Source organism: Vanessa cardui, chromosome 22 (assembly GCF_905220365.1).
Source record: "Vanessa cardui chromosome 22, ilVanCard2.1, whole genome shotgun sequence".
Lineage (NCBI taxonomy): Eukaryota > Metazoa > Arthropoda > Insecta > Lepidoptera > Nymphalidae > Vanessa > Vanessa cardui.
The window spans coordinates 1,669,251-1,677,366 of record NC_061144.1 but is presented as its reverse complement, the minus strand read 5'-3'; positions in this window follow the sequence as shown (position 1 = coordinate 1,677,366).

Below are 8,116 nucleotides of genomic sequence, written 5' to 3'. Positions count from 1 at the left end.
GCAAGCAGCTAAAGCACTTGTGTTATGGAAAATCGAAACTAAGACGGCACCGCGACCACTCAGACTCAAAACAACATAGAAAACTAATGATAATCTACATCGACTCTGCCGGGAATCGAACCCGCGACCTCAGAGTGGCGTACCCATGAAAACCGGTATACACACCACTCGACCACGGAGGTCGTCATTTGACACTAACAAATGTAAAAATTGGCGAATGTCTTTTTAGCGATGAAATTTTATTACGGAAAATTTACTAATTCGAAAAGTTTCGTCACTGCTGCGTTTTCGAATGCTCGATTCCTGGAATTGACGATTTGACGTCACTATGACTCTTGGTATATACAACTTTGATTTTTAAAATTTTTATAAATAAAATTAATTTAAAAATTGTTTTCTACTTCTCCTGCATAAATCATGCCGCGTATGGAGTGTCCAACAACCCAAAAATGGCGTTATGATGTTACTATGACTCCTCGTACATACGAGCTACAATTTTTTTACATATACTGCTATATATTTTTATTTATATATATATTTTTTTCTTTTTTTATACAGACAATCTTTATTAACATAAGAATTAATAACATTAAATGCTTAAATATATATATACAAATATGAACTAAAACTAGTTACTGTATAAATCTTGACCGCGTGGAATGGTGGCAAGAATGCTAGCAGCATTTCCCCGTTGAATCGCAATTCCGATCCTCTGGGCAAAAAACGAACCAGCCCTCCTGTCACCAGTGGAGGCAATGAGGCGAGGTGTTATACTTTTGATGAAGCTTTTTGCACCACTACTCCAAGGGCCAAGCGTTTCGACAGCAAATGGAACAAAAAAGTAATTAGACATATATATATTATAGTTTATATATTATTTATTATACATTAGTATATATTATTTAATTATAAAAAAAAAAAAATCAGTGTGGGCCACGTCTCCCAAGCAGACGACAAAAATGATTTCCAGCGAAGATCTGCTGATGTTTAGTATAAATATAAAACGCCAAAATGTAATTGAATATAAAATGTAAAAAAAGGCAAGGGCATCTGCGAGCCTGTGGATGTTGTATTTTAAATAAAAAAAAAACCACAATTTTTTTGAATATAATTAATTTATAAGTTGTGGTCAACTTGTCCTATACAAAACACGCTACGTATGGAGTTTACATCACCACAAAAATGAAGATATGACGTAATTATTTCTCTATTTTAAATCAGGTAGTAATATCAAATCGAAATAAACTTTAAGAATACTATGACTACACAACTTGGAACAAAAATAATTTGAAAACAAGAAAATAAAAAAATATTATTTCATTTCGTGAGATACACACACATTGCGATGTTACCTCAAAATAAAAACAAAACACATTAATTCTAAACTCTATTAAAATGACAGAAACATACGCGAAAGGCACGTATTACATGACGTGCGTGGAGATTTGTTTATTTAAAGGGGGAATTATCCTGATATACTTTTTAAAGACACTTTATATGTATAACGTTAATAAGACCTTTTTATTTTATTTTTTTATGTAATAAGCGAACGGGCGTATGGGCCACCTGATGGTCAATGGTCTCTACCATCCATACACATTGACTCTGTAAGAATTAATAACTAATCCTTACATAACACCAATACGGCACTGACCTAGTGAGCTACGATGTTGTGCCCCTTGTGCCTGTTACACTGGCTCAACCAACCTTCAAATCGGAACACATAAATACTAAGTGTTACTGTTTGGCGTTAAAATATTTATTGAGTGGATTAGTTGCATATGCGCTTGCACAAAACCTTAATAGCAATAATAATTCAAGAAAGGTCAAATTAAGTTGTATATTGCAAATTATAAATAATTTATAACATTATATAATATATAATAAATTATAATACGCTGGTAATATTTTTAATTTGTTAATTTAAAATATACCATCCTTTTAAAAATAAACCCTTCGGTCCTGACAAGGATCGGCGAAAAAATGTGATTTTTAATCTCATTACAAGTTTTACAAACTTTTCTGTGATTATAATATACCTACAATATTCCCAGGTCGCTTTTGTACTTACTCTAGCTAGCTCGCTTGCGTAGTAACTTAATAACTATCAAGTACATTTAACAGTAATTAATTCCTAGGAGAATCTTAAATGTAAGGATGAAAAGTATCTCTTACTTAACTATGATAGTGCCTTAAGGTCTTAAAGTTCAAATGTAAAGATAACACTTACATCTTTTAGATTTAATAAAAATATCGGATTTATTCCTTACAAAATATAAGATCAATCTTCGCAAAACGCAAAATCTTAGTGAAACGTAAACAGAAGTAAATTGTGTTCTGTGGTTCAGTCATCATTATTCAACTCTCTCCTTATATGAGATGTTTATAGAGATGGCACGTTGATATCAAAACTTAAACTCAAATTCCTTTATTCAATACTACTAGTTACCCGCGGATTCGTTCGCGTTTAAGGGTGTCATATGTCAGGCAAAAAAGTAGCTTAGGTCCTGTCTTTGAGTTCAACTCAGACTCAAACTCAAACTCAAATTGCTTTATTCAATATAAAAGTATTACACTCTCTTATTGATAGTCAATTGAAACAGTACCACCGGAAGAGAAAATATCCTGACCTGAGAATAACCGGCGAAAGAAACTCAGTGAGTTTTTTTGTCTCAAGTATTATATAAACACTTTAAATGAAATGAAATAGCCAGGAGGCGATCGTTTCATTCCCAAGGTGAAACTCACTTCATAAATAATTTCGTCAAATTCGGTTCAGCGGATTGGTCGTGAAACAGCGACAAACAGACAGACAGGCAGAGTTACTTTTACATATATAATATTAGTATAGAAATACAAATAGTAGTATAACGATTACTTATTGATCAAATCAAACACTATCACCGGTTCGGAAAAGAAAATACACAGAGAAAACACACCTGAGAAGAATCGGCGAAAGAAAATCAACGAATCTTTTTTGGTCAAATTAATTAAATACACATTATATTGAATACGAATAAACATATTTAGAAGGCGATCGTTTCTTTCCGAAATTGTATTCATATATCACTAATTGTATAATAACCTTTGTCAAACGTAACATTTAAACATATGATATAAACTTTATAACTTCTTTACAAGATTAATGCGAATTAAAATTCAAAGTAAAATTCGAGAGCACAGTTCGTTATTCAAATATGTAACGTTAGGCTAAAAAAGTTTCGGATGAAAAAAGTTCTGACACTATCAGGTAAATGTATAAAAGAAAAGTTTTAATTACTAGTTAAACAAATTCGTTGTAAAAAATTAAGCAATTTTTTCCATCGCTGTGTTTGAGAACCTTTTATGACCCTTGTGCCTCTAATGACACTGGCTCACCTTTCAAACAGAAACAAAATGATTCTAAGTATTCCTGTTTGGCGGTATTGTGAGTGGGCAGCTCAAAGTCCGACCACTTAGTGAAATTATATAGGTATACATAATATACAAAAATATCAACCTCCGTGGTCGAGTAGGGTGCACGCTAGTTTTCATGAGTACGCCATTCCGAGGTCCCGGGTTCGGTTCCCGATCAAGTCAATGTAGGAATAGTTAATTGCTTTTCTATGGTATGGGTAGGTGTTATTGGTACCATCGTTACTTCTGATTTTCCATGTGCTTTAGCTACTTACATGTTGTCCAATATTTATTATATATTTTAGTTTGCCTAGCAAAAACCTTATTTAATACTGTAATAATATATTTAATGTGAAAATAAATAAGTTACTTTCTATGGCATTTCCTTTTTAACTTGTTCAAAGTCCTTAAGGTTTACGAGAAAATTCGAGAGCAAAACCTTCTACTTTCCCATCAACCTGAACGAATCATAACGTGTTTTCGAAGCGAGACATTCAGCATACTATAACAAAGTTACAATAAAACCAGCAAAATGTTTGTTTTATTTTGTTGTAGAGACTCACTTGTCGTTTTTCGTTTGTAAAATAGCTTTATGTAGAAATGTAAGAAATAGTTTCATTGAAATATATTCAAATAATAAACTGTAATTTGACAGTCAATTTCAAACGAGGCGTGAAGAGGCGGACGGACCGGCATGGTAAGGATGACTAGTGCAGCTCATTCTTGCTGTAAGTACCAGTCGTCTTCGAGTTTGGACTCCACTTCCACTTACCATCAGGTGGAGAGAAGTCATATCCCACCCGGATAATATACAAAAAATTCTGTCTTGTACATCTAGTGGAATCAGCTTTTCTTGAAGATCCTTTAGAATAAGAATCTGTTCATTCGTAACTGACTGCCGAACCTGCAAGACCTCTCCGATGTCGGAAATATCTTTGAGCAGCTGTAGTCACTTTCAATCAGAAGAACCCAATTATTCTCCATTAAAGTTTAAGCCAGATTGGTATTATATATTGTTCTTGTCTTATGACTGGCAACTATGAATGACCAAGTATAGTACGACACAACTTAGAAGTAGCATTGGCAAAATTCGTAAAATCGATTACTGTCGATTTATACAATCAATAGAAAAAACTCCCTAGCTATTCGTCGCTATAGATTCGCGCATCAGAGAAAGCAAGTTCATGTTAATCGACGTGTCAAATCGACGAATATATTAGTTCATATGATATTACATGTAATTAAGCTTGCGTAAAGATCATATTCACATAAGAAATAAATATTGTGAATTTGGGATAACGTACTTAATTCGAATGAGATCGGTTTTACGAATTTTGCGACATCTATAGATAGACTATCAAAACTTGAATTTGGCTATTAAGTACATGCTCATAATCATGTTAAATGGTAGTAGTAGTGACATTCGAGCGTCAAGCGTAGGTGTCACGAACACTAAGATAATCAAGCTGTTTTAGTTCTTTTTGACTGTGGTACATATCTAGACATGTAAATAATTTGAGCCAGTACTCATTATTTTTCTAATCCATTAACTAAGTGTTCTATGGTGACTTGTAAACAACGAAAAACATACTAAAAAATGCAAGGCCGACGAAGAAAGCTGACGAATAGTGGCTGAATCAAACTTGGCAACTTTTCTAAATATTTCAGTTACTTTATAAACTTGAAGATTGGTGATTCTGCTGTTTCCGAAGTTTTAATATTACTCTTTTAATATTTAATGGCTTTTTTATGCTAGAAATTAGAAATCTTTTTGTAAATATTGTATATTACTATATTCTCAAGTGACTCCATTTTGTAATGAAACTTGGTACTATAATTTTTTTTGGTAAGTTTCTCTTAGAAAGGATTTCATTTTAGAAAAAGGGTTGACAAATTGGTTTGGATGGCACCTATGAAAAGCATTTTCAGTCACTAAGCGTCATGCGTGTTTGCTGTAAATGATCAAGACTCTTTTTAAATAAATCAGCAATTCTATTCTGTAAGAGCTCACTTTTTATTTCAGTCATAAAATGTTGACAAATGCTGACTCGGTTATACCCTACTTTACGTACAGTCGCATCAAATGTAATTTTGCCCTCGGCACTGTTCGAGGCAGAACAAGCATCATAAACCAATCTTCTAAACTCGCTATTGCCTTCTATGACAAAAAAAACGGAACTATGACTTAAATGCCGTTTATTTTCTCCTTAAGATATCCAGCCAGTCTTAATCTTTCTTACAAAGACCTAGTAATCTTTTCCGGAAGTAATATTTTTTTAAAGGATACATGCTTTTTTCAATTTTGGAACTTTTGTCCTACACAGTCGTCAGTACGTCAGTCAGCCTTTTAATAGAATTCAAGGCATTCTATGTCTAGCAGATTTTGATAAAGGGTCTGATAGAATACTTTAAACTAATCCAAAAATGCTTTTAAATTCCTTAAGGGTAACTTTCTCTGATTCTGAGCCTTGCCACATTCCATCAACATTTGATATAGATCGTCAAAACTTCCACACTTATTAGAATAAGAAGAAACAATTTTTTAAGTTTAAATTTCGAGAAGATCTAATAATGTGATCTAATAAGTGATAAATTTTATGTCTATAATCCCCAGACGCAGCAATGTAAATGATCCTTTGATCAAGCGTCTCACCTTTTTCCAGTCAAGTCAGATGGTCATCCTATAAGGTTATTTAGTTCACCTTTATTTGCGCACATTGTTAAGCTCAATATATTTTGTGGTGTATGTTAATATGAATTTATGTCACAATGACAAAAACTCGAACATATATTTTATAAATTTTAGCAAAGCCAATACATGATAGTATAATCAATACCAGTTTTTTCCATAACAAGAGCAGCCTGTAAATTCCCACTGCTGGGCTAAAGGCCTCCTCTCCGTTTGAGGAGAAGGTTTAGAACATATTCCACCACGCTGATCCAATGCGGGTTGGTGAAATACACATGTGGCAGAAATCCTATGAAATTTGTCACATGCAGGTTTCCTCACGATGTTTTCCTTCACCGCCGAGCACGAGATGAATTATAAAGACAAATTAAGCACATGAATCAGCGGTGCTTGCCTGGGTTTGAACCCGTAATCATCGGTTAAGATGCACGCGTTCTAACCACTGGGCCATCTCGACTCTCTCGTTTTTTCTCGTTTTTTCCATACAGTGATTAATTTAATCGTGTGATCTAATGAACATGTAACACAGTTTAATCGTGTATGTGTCTACATAGACTGTCAAACAAAAATAGTGACCAACTTTTGGCAACATTTTTTTAAGTAAATTGCCGAGACGACCCTTTGGCTATAACGCGTGCATCTTAACCAATGATTGCGGGTTCAAACCCAGGCAAGCACCACTGATTATTCATGTGCTTAATTTGTTTTTATAATTAATCTCGTGCTCGGCGATGAAGAAAAACATCGTGAGAAAATCGGCCTGTGTCTAATTTCATAGAAATTCTGCCACATGTGCATTCCACCTACCAGAATATGTTCCAAGACTTCTCCTCATAGGGAGCGGAAACCTTAGCCCAGAAATGGGAAAATTATAGGCTGTTGTTGTTGTTGTTGCCTTTTGAACATATAAAACGTTCTTTATAGCTTTTTTTAATACTTTTATATTGGTACGTTGTTTTACAGAAAAGTTGAAGTAATTGTAATCCATCATTATGAACTGGTTCAGTTTTTAATATACATTCATAGAGTGAGTAGGCATCAATTCGTTATCAGACATAATATTGATATTGTAAGTCTAGACGTTCACGTTTTATATTTTCGATATTCACATCATCTATAACACTTTTCGGTTCTCACATCTTCTTCTATCTCATATTGACGTTGCTAGCATGTACAATAAAAAAAAAAAACTTTTTGATTCTTTGACATGTATTGATAATTTATTAGCTGATTCTGTAGCGAATCCTGCTTATTAAATAATCCATTGAATTGCCATTCATAAGAAAGGTCACGTGATATATACATTAAGTGAATACCGAAATGTATTTAGATCATATTGAATTAGAAATCATAATTTGTTATGATGGCACTTTGAAATAGTTTAGTGAAACCCATATGGCTAATATTAATATCCCAGCGGGTCCGTCGTGATTAAGTCGTTAGGCACGAAATAGGCAATTGACCTTTGCATAAAGTCCATAACTGTAACGTCATTTTGATTATGTTTTGATTTCAGCAGAACTATTCCCGAAACTCAATGTGGGTTGATCGATTTCATTGTGCAATGTCATCTATAAGAGTGTATTATATTATACTCAAAGAATACGACTGGCAAACAATCATTAATCTAAAAAATCAGTTTTAATTAGGTATATGTCCTATGGGATTTCCTTTGCTGAGCAAAGTTGCAAACAGCTTTCTACATATACGAGTTAATTGCTATTAGGAAAATATAAATTAAATAAATACACTTTAACCATACCATAATGTAAACATGATGCGTTCATTAATACATCAATAATATACCCACGTAGTAGCCTTTGTTTTTCTTAAATTTTTTCTTTCCAAATTTTAATTTTTGGCAAATTTTAGTTTATAGTCTTAGGTAACATACAGACAGGTAAGCATTTTGGTGATGTAAGGAATGGTTAAACCATTATCTATGAGCGGTACTGACCACTTACAATCAGGTCCATTTGCTCGTCCGCCATCTATATTTTTAAAAAAGGTAGAATGTTGACTGTATCATTT